Below are 19,980 nucleotides of genomic sequence, written 5' to 3'. Positions count from 1 at the left end.
TCTCTGGTGGTCCAGTGGCTAAGACTCTGTGCTCCCAATGCAGGGGACCCAGGTTCAATCCCTGGTCAGGGAACTAGATCCCACATAAGGCGACTAAGACCTGGCTCAGCCAAATAAATAAAAATAAATTAAAAAAAAAAGAACTAAAAAAAAGGAAATATATTATAAGAGCTTCTCATTTGATTGCCCCCTCTAAATGACTAGCTTTTAGATACCAGCTCTGCTTCTTTTTATTGTCACGCTGTACATATTTTGAGCTTCCCTTGTGGTTCAGGCAGTAAAGAATCTGCCTACAATGCAGGAGACCCAGATTTGATCCCTAAGTCAGGAAGATCCCTGGAGAATGGCTACCTACTTTAGTCCTCTTGCCTGGAGAATTCCATGGACATACTGAAGTGGGTTTCCATGCCCTCCTCCAGGGGATCTCTCCAACCCAGGGATCATACCCAGGTCTCCCTTATTGCAGGCATATTCTTTACCATCTGAGCCACCAGGGAAGCCTAAGCAGCAGCAGTTACCTACTCCAGTATTCTTGCCTGGGTGGAGAAGGAAATGGCAACCCACTCCAGTTTTCTTGCCTAGAGAATCCTGTAGACAGAGGAGCCTAGCGGGCTGCTGTCCATAGGGTCGCACAGAGTTGGACACGACTGAAGTGACTTAGCGTGTATGCATGCATTGGAGAAGGAAATGGCAACCCACTCCATTATTCTTGGCTGGAGAATCCCAGGGATGGAGGAGCCTGGTAGGCTGCCGTCTATGGGGTCGCACAGAGTCGGACACAACTGAAGCAGCTTAGTAGTAGCAGTATTCTTGCCTGGAGAATTCCATGAACAGAGAAGTCTGGTGGGCTACCGTCCATGGGGTTGCAGGGTTAGACATGACTGAGTGACTAACACTTTCTTTCAACGCATATTTTAGTTATAATGAATTTTTTTGATGTCACACATGGATGTATATCAACTTGGATCGTGGCTGTCCTGGTCAGGGCTTCAAGTGTGCCCTCGTCACCTTTATGATCCTCGGATCTTATCAGTCATTGTCCTCTGATCATTTTATTGATAGTCACACAATTTCATCTCTCAACCTTATTGAGCTCACTAGGCTGGGTTCTAATTTCAAAGCATCGACTTGGACTCTCTCCTTCGCCTCCTGGCTCTCCTCTGCCCTTCTACTAGGAACGAACTGTCATTTTCTTTCTCCCTGTTCTCTCCCGGAATCCTCTCAGGCTGTCTTGGTGTCTGTGCTCAACCATCTGCTCTTTAAAGAGGCCAGCCTTTGGGAGGAAATAAAATCAATATATACTTAACAAAGTTAACCTATTTGACACAGCATATTATAGGTAAGCAGATTGCTTTTTCATAGTCTGTGTGACACATGAAAGGCAAAGAACTCAGTCTCCATCAACATCTAAGACCCTCTCCTCAAGCCCACCCATCCCCTGCCAGGCCCTTGCCCTGACCCAGCTCCCACCTCCTCCCAGCACGCTGCCCTGCAGTGACCAGCAAATCCCCATATCCCCTCCTTTTTGTGGAGGACAGACCCCAGGGTGCACCTCCTACCCCTGATCCCTGACTCCTGGTGTTCATGCCTCTCTGAGATGCTGTCCCCTTAAGCACATGCACCTGCAATGTGTTTCTAATGAAGAGACCATGGCAAAGGCGATGGGATGTTAAACTGTGATTATGCCATACAGACTCCATCTTGCTAACAGATGTAGTCCAGAGACTCTGCTGGTGCCATGAAGCCGGTGGCCTTGCCGGGCCAGCCCACCTGGCCAGGCGCCGGGACAGCCTCCAGCAGAAGCCAGCTGTCAGCCAGGGCCCGTGAGAGAGTGAATTCTGACCACGGCCTGAGTGAACAGAGCCTGGCCAGGACCCTGGTCCCTGCCTGTGATGTCCTGAGCAGGGGACCCTGCTGAGCCCTGCTGAATCTGGCATCACAGGAGACTGTTCTGCTCTGAACCCCAAAGTCAGCCTCCCTCCTGTCCTTTCTGCTGTCTGCTCAGTTACACCCACTAGACCACCCCCCCCTCCTTGGCACCCCAGCTCTTATCCTCACACTACCAGCCCTCCAGTCCTCTCACTTCCTGTCTGCCATCCTTATCAAGTATGTTCCTAACAGTCCTGGTGACAGCCTGACCTCAACCCTCTGTCATTTTGCCATCTGGTGACATCCCGACTGTAGCATCCCCACGAAGAACAGAAATCTGCCTCTCCTTGCCCCTGTCCATCCTCTCCCCATCCTGCTCTCAGTACAATGACTGTCATCGTTCCTGCATTAGCCAAATCTCTACACTTTACTTCTGTAATTCCTTTCTTCCTTCTATGAAAACTTCTACAATTTGTGGTTGCTTATCTCTCCCATGTATTCAACTTTTTTCTCTCAACCAGATTCTCCCATGAGTTTTTGTTTTTCTTTCATTTTTTAGTTATTTGGCTGCGTCCGGTCTTAGATCTTTGTTGCAGCACACAGGCTTAGTTGCACGTGAGACCTTAGTTCCCCAGCAAGGGATTGAACCGACGTCACCTCTGTTGGAAAGTGAAAGTCGCTCAGTCGTGTCCGACTCTTTGTGACCCCACAGACTATACAGTCATGGAATTCTCCAGGCCAGAATACTGGAGTGGGTAGTCTTTCCCTTCTTCAAGGGATCTTCCCAACCCAGGGATCAAACCCAGGGATCAAACCCAGGTCTCCCGCATTGCAGGCGGATTCTTTACCAGCTGAGCCACGAGGGAAGCCCAAGAATACTGGAGTGGGTAGCCTATCCTTTTGCCAGCGGATCATCCCAACCCAGGAATTGAACCGGGGTCTCCTGCATTGCAGGTGGATTTTTTACCAACATCTGTTGAAAGGCGGATTTTATTTTGTTTTTTGGCTGTGCTGGGTCTTCACTGCAGTGCGCGGGCTTCTTATTGTGGTGGCTTCTGTTGTGGTGGAGCACAGGCTCCAGGTGGGTGGGCTCAGTAGTTGTGGCACACAAACTTTGTTGCCCTGAGGCATGTGGAATCTTCTTGGACTAGGGATCAAACCCGTGTCCCCTGCATTGGCAGGTGGATTCTTATCCACTGTACCAGCAGGGAAGTCCAGAAGGTGGGTTCTTAACCACTGACCCACCAGGGCAATCTCTTCCCACAAGCTTTTAAATACATGTATATACATATTTTCTGTTCCATTTTCCCTTTCTTCTCCTTCTGGGACTCTAATTACCCATATATTAGATATTTTGATATTATTCCACAGGTGCCAGACACTTTATCATCTTTTTCCTTTCTGATCTGTTTTCCTTCTTTCCCATTTATTACTTTCTATTGATCCATCTTCAAGTTCATGTTCTCTTCCCCTGGATCTTCATTTGACCATTAAGCCCACACCCTGAATTATTTTTATTCCAGATATTTAGTTCTAAAATTTCCATTTGGTTCTCTTTTATATTTTCTATTTTTTCCTGCTGTGGGTTCCTATCTGTTCTTTTATTATAAATGTATTTTTTCGATGGGGAGGGAGGTGGGAGGGGGGTTCAGGATGGGGAACACGTGTAAACCCATGGCTGATTCATGTCAATGTATGGCAAAAACCACTACAATATTGTAAAGTAATTAGCACCCAACTAAAATAAATAAATTTATTTAAAAAAATAAAAAAAATAAATAAAAATGTATTTTTTCTTTATATCCTTGAATACAGTTATAAGAGTTGCTTTAAATGTCCTTGTCTGATAATTCCAGCATTTGTTTCATCTTGAGATTGGCCTCTGTTTTGTTTTCCCCTTGAGAATCGGTCATGTTTTCCTGGTTCTTTGTACACTGAGAATTTTAGGTTATACCCTGAATATTTTGAAGGTTGTGTCGAAGAGACCCTGAATTCTATTTTATTGCTCAGGAAATTGCTGTTATTTTCCTTGAGTAGCTAATTAACTTGGTTAGTGTCAAACTACACACACTGTCTTCCTTGCCACTGGCAACTGCTCAAGGCTCAGTTTGGTTCTTTTATCTTTGCAGGGATAGCTGCTGTTTCCCCTGCTCAGATGTGGTTCAGGCATCTCAACTGGAGACTTGGGCAGAGTTTGCTATACAGGGAATTCAGGATTCCTCTTCTCTGGCTCTCTCCTTTCCAAGATTCACCCCCCCCACCTCCTCAGCAAGCTTAATTGCTCTGGGCTCCAGCCTCTGGTTCCTCCTGCCAGAAAGACAGTGGGTTCTCTATTGCACTTCATCCATCTCATGCTGCACTGTGACTGTGGCCAATGTGGGGAACATTTTCTAAAAAATGGGAAATCATCCAATGCCAATTGCTTTTCCCACATTTTGAATCCTCTCCAAAGTCTCTGTGCTTGGGTTCAGTTTTTAAGAGCCCTTAGGTAGTTGGATTTTGGGAGGTTTTTTGTTTGTTTTGGTTTTGTTGTTTTTTATTTGTTTGTTTTTTCTGGTTTTGTATTTTTGTATGTTGTCCAGCATGTATAGATATTATCTGTGGGTAGATCAGTCATGTCTGACTCTTTTGTGACCCTATGGACTGTAGCCTGCCAGGCTCCTCTGTCCATGGAATTCTCCAGGCAAGAATAGTGGAGTGGGTTGCCATTTTCTTCTTCAGGGGATCTTCCCAACTCAGGGATTCCCAACCTGGATCTCCTGCATTGCAGGCAAATTCCTTACTGTCTGAGTGACCAGGAAAGTCTCTTACCTGTGGCAGAGTTGGTTAATTAAGACCTGATTCCTTAAAACTAATTTTTCTGTGTCTTTTATTGAACTTGTTACAATGTTGCTTCTGTTATTATGTTTTGGTTTTTTGGCCAAGAGGCATGGGGGATCTTAGTTCTCTGACCAGGGATTGAACCCACACCCCCTGCATTGGAAGGTAAAGTCTTAAACCACTGGACCACTTATGGTGTCCCAGGGCTGTGGTTTATTTTTTCCTTAAACTTTAAGCTTTATATTTTGTATTGGGGTATAGCCGATTAACAATGTTGTGATAGTTTCAGGTGAACAGCAAAGGGACTCAGCCATACCTGACTCTTTTTTGTTTAATATTTATTTATTTGACTGCGCCGGTTTCAGTTGTGGCACGCAGGACCTTTGATCTTCATTGCGGCATGCAGGCTCAGGTGGACAAGTGCCAACAGCTTTAGCTCACCTGAAAGCCTGGGTTGAACTGCCTTACTTGGCGTCTGTGCCTTCTGTCTGATTTCACGATGTTGCCTGTGTGTTTCTGTCTTTACAGAGCACATGCCGACTGTCAGGAATTTCAGCAGAGAACCTGCACTGCTTCACACAGGGGTGGCAGAGACTTTGTAAAACCTCAGCACCTCCAGACCACCCCTGTTCTAGAAGTGCCTGCTTTCTGAAGGGCCACATGTGCCTGTGTGCACACCTACCCCTAATTACGCGTATGCATTATGTTCAGTGATTTTTGATCACTCTCTTTCCCTTTTTCCACACTTGAGAACTCAGATCCAAGCCACTCTTGCTCCTACCACACCTGTGAAGATAGCTCAGAGTCTGAAGGATCTAACGGTCCAAGAGTTGGCAGACTATGGTCTGATGTCTATTTTTGTAAATAAGCTTTATTGGGACACAGTCATGCTCACTCATGCTGTGTTGTTTGTGGCTGAGTTATGTACTACAGTGGCAGAGGTGAGTAATTATGATGGAGACTGTAAGGTCTTTGAAGCCTAAAATACTTAGTATCTGGCCCTTAACAGAAGAAGTTTGCGGAACTCTGACTGTCTATGTTTTCCAGCTGTTTCAGTGACAATTGCAAAGTAAAATTGCCAGATTTAGCAGTTAAAAATACAGAACACTTAGATAAACAGCAAATTTCAGATAAGCAATGAATGCTTTCTTTAAAATAAGCATGTCCCAAATATCGCCTGGCAACCTTCTAACAAAGACTTCTAACAAGACCGCACATGGGCTATGGTCCCTTGGCCCTGCTTCACCTGCCTCCCTTTTTAGCTTTGGAAGAGAAAGAAGTTGAAGGAGAGGGAGGTCCTGGGGATGATCTGCCTTCTTTAGAAGGGAGAGTGTGTAAAGGAAGCAGAAGAAAGTCTTTGGTCACTTTGGCCTTCCTTGCAGTGAGAACGGTGGGACGTCTGGGTCTGGGTCCCCCAGGGGCAGCTGGCAGGCTGCAGTGACCACTCTTCAAATTCCACGAGCAAATGTTGTTGAAGGGGATGGGGGGGGAGCTGTGTCATTTTTCATGCTGGAAAGTGTTTATTTAAATGAGCAGTTCCACTGTGCCTTGAACAGATGGTTTATAGATTTCCTTGTTGTCTGGGTTAATGCCCCAAATTTAATCCCTGATTGGTACAGAAACAACTACTCTTTCCTAGTAGATGTGGAAACAGACCTCCAGGTACACACTCTGCCTCTCACCATTCCTTTACATCATCTCCATGTCAGAGGGTTGGTTGAAGTCAGCTTAGATGGGAGATACCTCTGAAGGAGCTTTGTCCTCTAGCTGATGGAGACTGGACTGGGAGGCAGTGATGTGCCCATTCACTGACTAAATGACCTGGAGGATGTTACCTAACTTTTCTGAGCCTCACTTTCCTTCTCTGTAAAGTAGAAGGATGATGGTAGCCCCTACATCATGAAGTTGTTATGAGAATTCAACTAATTAAAGCAGGTGAACCATGCCTGGCACACAGTTGTTCAGTTGCTAAGTAGTCGGACTCTTTGTGGCACCATGGACTGCAGTACACCAAGCTCCCCTGTCCTTCACTATCTCCCAGAGTTTGCTGAAATTCATGTCCATTGAGTTGGTGATGCCATCCAACCATCTCATCCTCTGCCGCCCCTTTCTCCTACTCCCTTAATCTTTCTGAGCATCAGGGTCTTTCCCAATGAGTCAGCTCTTCGCATCAGGTGGCCAAAGTATTGGAGTTCCAGCTTCAACATCAGTCCTTCCAATGAAATATTCAGGGTGCATTTCCTTTAGGATTGACTGGTTTGATCTCCTTTCTGTCCAAGGAACTCTCAAGAGTCTTCTCCAGCACCACAGAACAAAAGCATCAATTCTTCAGCACTCAGCCTTCTTTATGGTCCAGCTCTCACATCCGTACATGACTACTGGAAAATATAGTGCTTGGTAAATGCTAGCTGTTGTTCTTTGCTTTACTGGAGAAGGGAATGACAAACCCCTTCAGTATTCCTGCCTTGAGAACCCCATGAACAGTATTGCTTTAACAGCTGACTTGAAATAACCAATGGCCAGTCGTGGGGTGTCCCTTTAACCTAGCCTCCAGCACTGCGAACTCTCCCCGCTAGGTGTCGCAATTCAGCAGCCCCTGCCCGTCCCTTAGCTTGACTTTTTGCTTATTATCATTTTCAATTTGATTTGGTGGTTTCAAGGGGATAAACTAGCACACTATCTCTTGAAGTCTCTGGGGATCCAGCAATTCCAGCAGAAGTGCTGGCGTCCAGGCCTGGAAGAGGCTCTTTGGACTCCTGCCTTTGTCCAGAGTTAATGTGACAAGTACTTTATTGTCCAAATGAAGATATTTTAAGAGTGAAAAGGGGACCGTTAGTAACGATGCCAGGACAAGAGAAGTACATGGGGTATATCCCAAGAATCTGAACATGAGCACCCCATCCATGGAGGTTTTTCCTCAGTATTTTCAGAATCCCCAGGACAGAAATTCCCTGACACACCTTAAGATCCCAGAACAATGAACTGTGACCTTGTGCTTTAGGGGATGTCTTAACTCCGGCAGGTGTTGTCTTCCTGCCTTAAGAGTGTCTTGCCTCCTTGTGAGGTCATTTGCTTGAGTTTTGTCCTCGGTGGACTTGGTGGGCGTGTGTCTGCCCCACAGACCTCCAGGCATCCAGGCCTCCTCTATGTTGTACCCTCTGCGGCTTCTCTTTCAGCTGGAAACCCCTTCAGAGGCATGAGCCCTCCATCTCTAGATGTGTTGAAAGAGAGGGAGTATGTGGCCACTTTCTATGTTATTTTAAAATTTTTAATTGAATTATAGTTGATATATAATGTTGCCTTAATTTCAGGTGTACAGCAAAGTGACTCAGTTACACATATACATATAGCCACTCTTTTTTAGATTCTATTCCCATATAGGTCAATACAGAGTATTGAGTCAAGTTCCCTGTGCTATATTGTTCTGTGCTGTGCTTAGTAGCTCTGTCATGTCCGAATCTTTGCGACCCCATGGACTATAGCCTGCCAGGCACCTCTGTCCATGGGGATTCTCCAGGCAAGAATACTGGAGCGGGTTCCCATGCCCTCCTTCAGGGATCTTCCCAACTCAGGGATCGAACTCAGGTCTCCCGCATTGCAGGCGAATTCTTTACCGTCTGAGCCACCAGGTAACCCCAAGAATACTGGAGTGGGTAGCCTATCCCTTCTCCAGGGGAGAGATTCCCCACTTGGGAATCGAACCAGGGTCTCCTGCCTTGCAGGCAGATTCTTTACCAGCTGAGCTGCCAGGGAAGCCCCCTGTGCTATACAGTAGGTCCTTATCTATTTTATATATAGTAGTATGTATATGTCAATCCCAGTCTCCCAATTTATCCCCTCTGCTTTTCCTTTGGTAACCATATATTTGATTTCTACATCTGTGACTCTACTGAGGGGATTCATCTAAGGTTTCTTCTGATCCCTAGTCTCCATCATCCTATTTCAGATTTGTTTATCTTCCATTAAAGGGCAGGGGGAAGCTAATGTTCACACCCACCATGAATCAAATGTTGTGCTTTTGCTTCAACCATCTTGGTCATCCCATCAACCCCATGGGATTGGTATTTCAGTTCAGTCGCTCAGTTGTGTCTGACTCTTTGAGACCCCATGGACTGCAGCACGCCAGGCCTCCCTGTCCATCACCAACTCCCGGAGTTTACTCAAACTCATGCCCATTGAGTCGGTGATACCATCCAGCCATCTCATCCTCTGTCATCCCCTTCTCCTCCCGCCTTCAATCTTTCTCAGCATCAGGGTCTTTTCAAGTGAGTCACCTCTTCATATCAGCTGGCCAAAGTATTGGAGTGTCAGCTTCAACATCAGTCCTTCCAATGAATATTCAGGACTGATTTCCTTTAGGGTGGACTGGTTGGATCTCCTTGCAGTCCAAGGGACTCTCAAGAGTCTTCTCCAACACCACAGTTCAAAAGCATCAATTCTTCAGCACTCAGTTTTCTTTATAGTCCAACTCTCACGTCCATACATGACTACTGGAAAAACCATAGCCTTGACTAGACGGACCTTTGTTAGGAAAGTTATGTCTCTGCTTTTTAATATTCTCTCTAGGTTGGTCATAGCTTTTCTTCCAAGGAGTAAGCATCTTTTAATTTCATGGCTGCAGTCACCATCTGCAGTGATTTTGGAGCCCCCCAAAATAAAGTCAGCCACCGTTTCCACTGTTTCCCCATCTATTTGCCATGAAGTGAAGGGACTGGATGCCATGATCTTTGTTTTCTGAATGTTGAGTTTTAAGCCAACTTTTTCACTCTCCTCTTTTACTTTCATCAAGAGGCTCTTTAGTTCTTCTTCACTTTCTGCCGTAAGGGTGGTGTCATCTGCATATCTGAGGTTATTGATATTTCTCAGCAATCTTGACTCCAGGTTGTGCTTCATCTAGACCGGCGTTTCTCATGATGTACTCTGCATATAAGTTAAATAAGCAAGGTGGACAATATACAGCTTTGACGTACTCTTGTTCCTATTTGGAACCAGTCTGTTGTTCCATGTCCAATTCTAACTGTTGCTTCCTGATCTGCATACAGATTTCTCAAGAGGCAGGTCAGGTGGTCTGGTATTCCTATCTCTTTCAGAATTTTCCACAGTTTGTTTTGACCCACACAGTCAAAGACTTTGGCATAGTCAATAAAGCAGAAAGAGATGTTTTTCTGGAACTCTTTTGCTTTTTCAATGATCCAGTGGATGTTGGCAATTTGATCTCTGGTTCCTCTGCCTTTTCTGAAACCAGCTTGAACATCTGGAAGTTAATAGTTCATGTATTGCTGAAGCCTGACTTGGAGAATTTTGAGCATTACTTTACTAGTGTGTGAGATGAGTGCAATTGTGCGGTAGTTTGAGCATTCTTTGGCATTGCCTTTCTTAGGGATTAGAATGAAAACTGACCTTTTCCAGTCCTGTGGCCACTGCTGTTTTCCAAATTTGCTAGCATATTGAGTGCAGCACTTTCACAGCATCATCTTTTAGGATTTGAAATAGCTCAACTGGAATTCCATCACCTCCACTAGATTTGTTGGTAGTGATGCTTCCTAAGGCCCACTTGACTTCACATTTCAGGATGTCTGGCTCTAGGTGAGTAAGTACACCATCGTGATTATCTGGGTCATGAAAATCTTTTTTTGTATAGTTCTTCTGTGTATCTTTGCCACCTCTTCTTAATATCTTCTGCTTCTGTTAGGTCCCTACCATTTCTGTCCTTTATTGAGCCCATCTTTACATCAAATGTTCCCTTGGTATCTCTAATTTTCTTGACGAGATCTCTAGTCTTTCCCATTCTATTGTTTTCCTCTATTTCTTTGCATTGATCACTGAGGAAGGCTTTCTTATCTCTCCTTGCTATTCTTTGGAACTCTGCATTCAAATGGGTATATCTTTCCTTTTCTCCTTTGCTTTTTACTTCTCTTCTTTTCATAGCTATTTGTAAGGCCTCCTCAGACAGCCATTTTGCTTTTTTGCATTTCTTTTTCTTGGGGATGGTCTTGATTCCTGTCTCCTGTACGATGTCACGAACCCCCGTCCGTAGTTCATCAGGCGCTCTATCAGAACTAGTCCCTTAGATCTATTTCTCACTTCCACTGTATAATCGTTAGGGATTTGATTTAGGTCATACTTGAAGGGTCTAGTGGTTACCTCCACTTTCTTCAATTTAAGTCTGAATTTGGCAATTTTCTGAATTTGAGTTCATGATCAGAGCCACAGTCAGCTCCTGGTCTTGTTTTTGCTGACTGTATAGAGCTTCTCCATCTTTGACTGCAAAGAATATAATCAGTCTGATTTTGGTATTGACCATCTGGTGATGTCCATGTGTAGAATCTTCTCTTGTGTTATTGGAAGAGGGTGTTTGCTATGACCAGTGCGTTCTCTTGGCAAAACTCTATTCACCTTTGCCCTGCTTTATTCTGTACTCCAAGGCCAAATTTGCCCATTACTCCAGGTGTTTCTTGACTTCCTACTTTTGCATTCCAGTCCCCTACAATGAAAAGGACATCTTTTTTGGGTGTTAGTTCTAGAAGGTCTTGTAGGTCTTCATAGAACCGTTCAACCTCAGCTTCTTCAGCACTGCTGGTCAGGGGTTGGTATTACTGGATTGGTGTTATTAAACCCCATTTCACAGGTGAGGAAACTGAGGCCTAGACCAGTCACAGCCCATGAAAGGCAGGGCTGGGGTTCAATCCCAGGGCTGTCTGGCTCCAAAGCCCCATCTTACCACCTGAGGCTGCTCCCAGTGTCTTTATCGTAAGATCACTCACCTAGCAGACATCACAGCAAGTCCCTTTCCCTCTCTGGTCTTACCTTCTTCTTCTGGAAGCTGGGAGGAGTGGTTACATGTGCTAAAGGCTGTCCCAGTGACTGGAGAGATTGTGGGGTGGGGCAGGGGGGTCAGCCTGGGAAGACTTTATGGGGGCATTGATCAAGGGTTTGAAGGAAGGGAGAGGGGAGTCAGAGGCAGTGGGTTATTGGGTTCAATCTAACAGACAAAAATAAGATTGTGTATATGATTTCCTAGCTGCCAGTCCAACTAGGAAAGGCCAAGGAGACCCCGGTGATGAGTCAGTTAAAAAAACTTTGTCTCAAATCTCACTCATTATTAGAGAAATGCAAATCAAAACCACAATGAGGTATCATTTCACACCAGTCAGAATGGCTGCTATCCAAAAGTCTACAAGCAATAAATGCTGGAGAGGGTGTGGAGAAAAGGGAACCCTCTTACACTGTTGGTGGGAATGAAAACTAGTACAGCCACTATGGAGAACAATGTGGAGATTCCTTAAAAAACTGGGAATAGAACTGCCATATGACCCAGCAATCCCACTGCTGGGCATACACACCGAAGAAACCAGAATTGAAAGAGACGCATGTACCCCAATGTTCATCGCAGCACTGTTTACAATAGCCAGGACATGAAAGCAACCTAGATGTCCATCAGCAGACGAATGGATAAGGAAGCTGTGGTACATATACACAATGGAATATTACTCAGCCATTAAAAAAATAATTTGAATCGGTTCTACTGAGATGGATGAAACTGGAGCCCATTATACAGAGTGAAGTAAGCCAGAAAGAAAAACACCAATACAGTATACTAATGCATATATATGGAATTTGAAAGATGGTAACGATAACCCTATATGCGAGACAGAATAAGAGACACAGATGCATAGAACAATTTTATGGACTCTGAAGGAGAAGGTGAGGGTGGGACGTTCTGGGAGAATAGCATTGAAACATGTATATTATCATATGTGAAACAGAACACCATTCCAGGTTTGATGCATGAGACAAAGGCTCAGGGCCGGGGCAATGGGATGACCCAGAGTGATGGGATGGGGAGGGAGGTGGGTGGGGGGTCCAGGAAGGGGAACACATGTAAACCCATGGCTGATTCATGTCAATGTATGGCAAAAACTATTACAATATTGTAAAGTAATTAGCCCCCAACTAAAATAAATAAATTTATTAAAAAAAAAAACTTTGTCTCAAATCATACTTAGCAGGGGATGGTGCGCGTGAGCAGCAGAGAATGCATTTCTATGACAGCAATGGGGCTGTTTAGGGGTCACTCTGAAAGAGAGTCCAGGCCCAGGAAGGAAGGCCTATAGGAAGCCCTGGGGCGGAGATGTGTAACCTGAGTTTGTCCAGCTGCTGGTCAGGTCCTCAGGGTGCGTGGTGCCCTTTACTAACATTTAGAGGCCATGACTCTTGGGGAGGCAGACAGCAGCCTGGTCTCTTGCCTAGGTGTGGCAGCGGGGGCACAGGGCCCGGCTCCAGCGGCAAGGCTGCGACCCCAGTTGGGACCAGACTGGGCACAGGGGCACGAACCTCCAGGTCCTCATCTCCCCCTACACCCTGGCCCATGCATGGGGCAGGGGCAGGGGTCGTACCAGTGCCCCAGAGGAGCTGCCGAACCAAGAATCCAGGCGGCGGGGAGGGAGGAAGTCTCCCGGAGGGCAGCCACGCCTGGGCCAGGCTCCGGATGCCTGGCCCGGGGAGTCCGAGCCCGGCACTGTCCGGCTGGGTCCCTCCAGCTCCAACGCTGGGGATCTGGCCGGGGGTCCTGGAGGTCCCCGGCCCCAGACTCTGCCCTCAGCCTCGCGCACCCCTTCCCCAGCCGCCGCCCCACCCTCAATGTCCGCTCTAGGTCCCCGCTTCCGTCCCTTCCCCCACCCCTCGCGCGGGGCTCGGGCCCCCTCGGCCTTGCAGTTTCCCGGCCGGCCCCGCCCCATCCCGCCCCCTTTTCCAGCCACGCCCCCAGGCCGGCCCTGCCCCGCCCCGCGACTTCGCCATTCCCGGGCAGGCCTCGCCCCACCACCGGCCTCGCCCCGCCCCGCGCCCTCGCCGTTCCAGGGCAGGCCCCGCCCCTCCCTTTTGTAGGCCCCGCCCCGCGGCCTCGCCCCGCCCCCGCGGCCTCGCAGTCCAGGGCAGGCCCCGCCCCCTGTTTCCGCTGGCGGCGGCAGTGGCGGCGGCGCGCGAGCGCGATCTAGCCGGACCCCACATTCCTGGGAGCTCGGTGAGTGCGGCCCGGGGCAGGCGGGGCGGAGGGCCGCGGGCCGGGGGCCCGGGAACGAGCAGGGTTACAGGCCCGGGCCGGCGAGGGGAGGGCCGGCAAGCCTCCGACCCGGTCCGTGGAGGGGCGAGCGGCCCAGGGCGCCCCTGGTAGGGGTGTCGGGGGCGGCAGTGGGCCAGCTGAGGGAGGGGTGGTATCGGCGCCCTGTGAGGGGGCGGCAAGCCTCCCGAAGGGGACGACGTGTGCGGCGCCCGGTAACGGGGCGAGGAGGGGTCTGCACGGGGAAAGGCTCGGAGGAGGACCTTCCGGGAACGGGGGGCGGGAGTGGCGGGCGGAACCCTAGGAGGAGGGATGGGGGTCTGTAGGATGCAGCAGGAAGGCGGAGCCCCGGAGCTGTCAAGGGGTTCTGACTGTGGGACCCAGCGGGCCGGCCGGGGGGAGGTCCCTTCAGCGCCCCCAGGGAGGGCCGGGGGCTCGGGCAGGGCTGGGGTACCTCCTGCAGCCCCGGAGCCCCCTGACCACCCCTTGGGCCACCGCTGGCAGGTCGGCACTCAGTGACAAGGCTTTGGCAGGCCACGAGGTCTGGGATGTAGCCCATCTGTGCATCCAAGTTTGGGACTTCAAAAAACTTTCTGTGGTTATAAAAAAATTAAAAAGTCCAAACAAGAATCTGGCTCCTTACCAAGAGCAGTGTTTGTAGTCGTGTATTTCAGAGCTGGAGTCTTGGATCTCCTGTCTTTGGAAAAGATACTGGTCCTTTCTCTGCCTCTTTCCCCAATGCCGCTAGTGTCTGGGGAGTTTTGAAGCATTAGGGTAGTATGGGGTCCCCTGGGCTGGGTAGACCTTTCCTCCCCATACCCCAAACATGGATAAGACTGCAGAGAGCCAAACTCGTTATGTGATGGTGCCCTTCTGACAGGCAGCTGTCACCTTCCCTGGGGTGACTCAGGTATTTCCTCCTCCAGGAAGCTTTCCTGGACTAGTGGAGAAAACTGAGGACTCACACTCTGATCCCTGCATATCAGCCAGCTTCCCTCTCTTTACTAAAAATAACCACAGAGAATGTTTTGTATGTATGTTCCGCTATAAAGATGTGCAGTCAACTTGTCATTGTAAGTAATGGGAAGGGGAGGAGACATATTATGGACAATTTCAAACAATGGCCTGGACAAATCATTTATATTTAGCTAAGGAATGCAGCCAGGGAGGCAGACCGTTCACACTGGCTTCCTACCCTCTGCCGGGTCCTGGTAGGGCCCATGCAACTGAGCTGTGGGTTGCGGGGGTGAGGGAGGGAGGAGGGCTGGGGTGGATAAAACTTGAACAGTGATTCAGTTCTACACTCACTCGTTGAAGACCTGCTGTGTGCAAGTCCAGGAACAGCTGAGAGAGAGCCAGAATGGAGAGGGAATATTTTTTGATCTAATTAAATCATATTTTATGGGCTTCCCTGGTGGCTCAGTGGTAAAGAATCCGCCTGCAATGCAGGAGACGTGGGTTCGATCCCTGGGTTGGGAACATCTCCTGGAGAAGGAAATGACAACCCACTCCAGTATTCCTGCCTGGGAAATTCCATGGACAGAGGGGTCTATGGGGTCGCAAAGCGTAGGACATGACTTAGTGACTAAACAACAGCAGCAAGTCATATTTTAATCTTTAAATTGATGAACACATTTTAATTTTTATACGTAATTTTTAAAATTTTTTATTTCTTTGGCTGCTTTGGATCTTCGTTGCAGCACTCAGAATCTTCGATCTTCGTTGGGGCCTGCAGGATCTTTAGTTGCATCATGTGGATCTAGTTCCCTGACCAGGGATTGAACCTAGGCCCCCTGGAGTGTGGAGTCCTAGCCATTGGAGCACCAGGGAAGTCCCCAAGCACGTGTCATTTTAAATTGCCCCCTTATAGTTTAGGCAAATGAGGCTCCGAGAGAATAAACGACTTCCCTGAGGTCACAGAACTCACAAGTGGGAGAAGCAGAGCTTGAACCCGTGCTTCTGACCCCTTAGGCTGTGTTTTCTGCTATGCCAGCTACCTCTGTCATTCTTCACTGTTGAACCTGGAAGACCTGGGCTCCGACCTTCGTCCTAACATCACCTAATTGTGCCACCCTGGGCAAGTTACCGCCCCTCTCCAGGCCTCTATTTGTTTTTTGAATTTGGCTACGCCCCAGGGCTTCTGGCAGTTCCCTGACCAGGAATCGAACCTGTGCCCCTTGTATTGGACACTCAAGAGTCCTAACCACTGGATCTCCAGGAAAGTCCCCAGTCCTCTGTTTTGGATGATTATTGAGTTAAAATGTTTTTATGGTCTCTTCCATCCTTGGATATCTAACAGTGTAAGATGCTGTCAGCAGCCAATCAGTGAGTTAATGTGTTCTTTGTTTATTTTCTATTTTTAATTGTGGTAAAAGAAATGCATAAAAATGACCATCGTAACCATTTTAAAATATACAGTTCAGTTGCAGGGAGTATATTCACATGGTCCTGCAACAGATTTCCAGAATTTTTTTATCTGCAAAACTGAAACTGTACACCCATTAAACTGTAGCCCATCCCCTCAGCCCCCGGCTACCTCCACTCTACTCAGTGTGGCTTATTAGGCTCCTACTATGTCCTTAATAAATGTTGCCCTTGAGGAATGAATAAGGCAAGTGGGTAGCTGGCTGGAGTGCCAGTCCTCATCCCTGTGAATATAACTTCAGCACCGGCCATGTGCCTGCTCAGTCGCTCAGTTGTGTCCGACTCTTTGTGACCCCGTGAACCATAGCCCGCCAGGCTCCTCTGTCCGTGGGATTTTCCAGGCAAGAATGCTGGAGTGGGTTGCCATGCCCTCCTCCAGGGGCTCTTCTCCACCCAGGTATTGAACCTGTGTCTCCTGAGTCTCCTGCATTGGCAGGCAGGTTCTTTACCATTGAGCCACTTGGGAAGCCCCAGCACCAGCCGATCTCTTCAGTCAGTGAGTGAGCAGGTGAGGCCTGGGGCAAACGCCTTCACCTCTTTGAGCTTTCCCTTGCTGCTTACAAAAGGAGGATAACAATACCAGCTCTCAGGGCTGTTGGAAGGAGCAGTGGGAGCATGTATGTGAAGCATGTAGCTTAGGGCCTCAGACACAGCAGGTGTGCAGTTAAGTGGTGCCTGTTATTTATAACCTAGCTGAGGAGCTAGACTCACAGAGGAGGACAGGACTTCTTCTGCTGTCAAAGCCCAGGCCTGCTGTGGTGGGCACCCCACAGACTAAGAAGGTGTGGATCTAATCCAGGTGCCTTAGCTGGCATTGCACATCCTTCCTGGGCTTCCCAGATGGCTCAGTGGGTAAGGAACCCGCTTGCTAATGCAGGAGACACAGGAGACATGGGTTCGATCCCCGGGTCACGAAGATCCTGGAGGAGGGCATGGCTCCAGTATCCTTGCCTGGAAAATCCCATGGACAGAGGAGCCTGGTGGGTTACAGTCCATATGGTTGCAAAGACTTGGACATGACCGAAGCGACGGAGCACGCACACACACATCTTTCCTACTCAACCTGCCCTGCCTGTCCAGCTTCATCTTCCACTCTCTTCCCCCAAGGATCCCTGGTGCCAGCCAGACTCATCTCCCAGCATGCCTGGCTCATTCCTGCTTTGTCTCTTGGTCAGACTGTTCCACCTTCCTGAACTGCGCCTCCCCATTCCTTCCTTCCACTCTTTAGGATCCTACTCATGTCTGAGCTCCTTCACGGAGCCATCCCCAAAGAGCTTTTTGGCATTTTATGTCTTCATCTCTCCTGGCTTTGCCACACTGCTTGGGGGTGATTCTTTAATGTGTGTCTTAGTACAAGAGTCTGTGCTGGGACTTTCCTGGTGGTCCAGTGGATAAGTCTCTGCACTCCCAATGCAGGGGCCTGGGTTTGATCCCTGGTCGGGGTACTAAGATCCCACATACTGCAAGTAAGAGTTCGTATACAACAACTAAGTCCACTCACTGCAACTGGAGAACCTGCATTGCAACAAAGACCCAATGTAGCCAAAATAAGTAATAAATAATAAATAAAGCTTTCTTAATGTTAAAAACAGTTTGTGCTGATCTACATCTGATGGTACAAAATAATAGAACAGGAAAGACTAGAGATTTCTTCAAGAAAATTAGACATATCAAGGGATCATTTCATGCAAAGATGGGCACTGCATATAAGGACAGAAAAAATAAAGGACAGAAATGGTATGGACCTAACAAAAGCAGAAGAGATTAAGAAGAGATGGTGAGAATACACAGAAGAACTATACAAAAAAGATCTTAATGACCCAGATAACCATGATGGTGTGATCACTCACCTAGAGCCAGACATCCTGGAATGTGAAGTCAAGTGGGCCTTAGGAAGCATCACTATGAATTAAGCTAGTGGAGGTGATGGAATTCCAGCTGAGCTATTTCAAATCCTAAAAGATGATGCTGTGAAAGTGCTGCACTTAATATACCAGCAAATTTGGAAAACTCAGCAGTGGCCACAGGACTGGAAAAGGTCAGTTTTCATTCCAGTCTCAAAGAAAGGCAATTCCAAAGAATGCTCAAATTACCGCACAGTTGCACTCATCTCACACGCTAGCAAAGTGATGCTCAAAATTCTCCAAGCTAGGCTTTAATAGTACGTGAACTGAGAACTTCCAGATGTTCAAGCTGGATTTAGAAAAGGCAGAGGAACCAGAGATCAAATTGCCAGCATCCCTTGGATCATAGAAAAAGCAAGGGGATTCCAGAAAAACATCTACTTCTTCTTCATTGACTATGCCAAAGCCTTTGACTGTGTGGGTCACAACAAACTGTAGAAAATTCTTAGATGGGGATAACAGACCACCTTTACCTGCCTTCTGAGAAATCTGTATGCAGGTCAAGAAGCAACAGTTGGAAGCTGGCATGGAACAACAGACTGTTTCTAAATTGAGAAGGGAGTATGTCAAGGCTGTATACTGTCACCCTGCTTATTTAACTTATATGCAGAGTACATCATGTGAAATGCCGGGCTGGATGAAGCACAAGCTATAATCAAGATTTCTGGGAGAAATATCAATAACCTCAGATATGCAGATGACACCACCCTTATGGCAGAAAGCGAAGAGGAACTAAAGAGCCTTTTGATGAAAGTGAAAGAAGAGAGTGAAAAAGCTGGCTTAAAACTAAACATTTAAAAAATGAAGATCATGGCATCTGGTCCCATCACTTCATGGCAAACAGATGGGTAAACAACAGAAACAGTGACAGACTTTATTTTCTTGAGCTCCAAAATCACTTGTAACGGTGATTGCAGCCATGAAATTAAAAGATGCTTGCTCCTTGGAAGAACAGCTAGGACAAACCTAGACAGCATATTAAAAAGCAGAGACATTACTTTGCCAACAAAGGTCCCTATAGTCAAAGCTATGGTTTTTCCAGTAGTCATGCATGGACGCGAGAGTTGAACCATAAAGAAGGCTGAGTGCCGAAGAATTGATGCTTTTGAACTGTGGTGTTGGAGAAGACTCTTGAGAGTCCCCTGGACTGTGAGGAGATCCAACCAGTCAATCCTAAAGGAAATCAGTCCTGAATATTCATTGGAAGGACTGATGCTGGAGCTGAAGCTCCAATACTTTGGCTACCTGATGCGAAGAACTGGCTCATTAGAAAAGATCCTGGTGCTGGGAAAGACTTAAGGCAGGAGGAGAAGGGGACGACAGAGGATGAGATGGTTGGATGGCATCACTGACTTGATGGACATGAGTTTGAGCAAGCTCTGTGTATTGGTGATGGACAGTGAAGCCTGGCGTGCTACAGTCCATGGGGCTGCAAAGAGTCTGACATGACTGATTGACTGGACTGAACTGATACAAAAATGAAAACGGTAAAGGTCCTCGTCTTCATGGGGCACATAATGCAGTAAAGGGTTAAGAAAGGGCTTCCAAAAAATGACAATTCAAAATATAAGGTGAGCAGCCTATGAGAGTAGAATATGAATTCAAACAGGGGTGGAGTTGATCACCCTGATTCTAGAGGAACATGTCATGTACCAGGTGGTGTTTGATGCGAACACTGAAGGGTGGCTTTCGTTTCGACAGAAAGAAGGAAGGGTGAGCCTGAGGAACAGCACTGAGAATGTGCTGGGGCTTTGGACGACTCAGTTGGGCCAATGAGTAGATTGTGTGGGGGGAAACTTGTACCTTCTAGAATCCCAAGTTTATATCTGCAGCACTATTTGTGCACGAGCCTGGCTTTCTCCAGAGTCACATTTCTGCGAAGGGTCAAATGTTTCCTGTATATAT

The 19,980-nt window shown here is 47.4% G+C and overlaps 1 protein-coding gene and 1 non-coding gene across 2 annotated transcripts in view; both read left to right on the top strand.

Moving 5' to 3' along the window:
* On the top strand, positions 1 to 73 carry TRNAG-CCC (transfer RNA glycine (anticodon CCC)). Its single transcript has one exon. It is a non-coding gene; the product is annotated as a tRNA-Gly (tRNA).
* Positions 74 to 13,647: 13,574 nt separating this feature from the next.
* The window catches only part of TSPAN9 (tetraspanin 9), a 189,345-nt gene continuing 183,012 nt past the window's right edge, over positions 13,648 to 19,980 (top strand). The window contains exon 1 of the mRNA XM_081593904.1: positions 13,648 to 13,711. The gene's annotated coding sequence lies outside the window, so the exon portion shown is untranslated. The remainder of the gene's footprint in view (positions 13,712 to 19,980) is intronic.

Source organism: Giraffa tippelskirchi, chromosome 4 (genome assembly GCF_054371585.1).
Source record: "Giraffa tippelskirchi isolate mGirTip1 chromosome 4, T2T-mGirTip1v1.2.pri, whole genome shotgun sequence".
Lineage (NCBI taxonomy): Eukaryota > Metazoa > Chordata > Mammalia > Artiodactyla > Giraffidae > Giraffa > Giraffa tippelskirchi.
The sequence above is the reverse complement of the archived record's forward strand: the minus strand, read 5'-3'. Positions and strand labels throughout refer to the sequence as shown.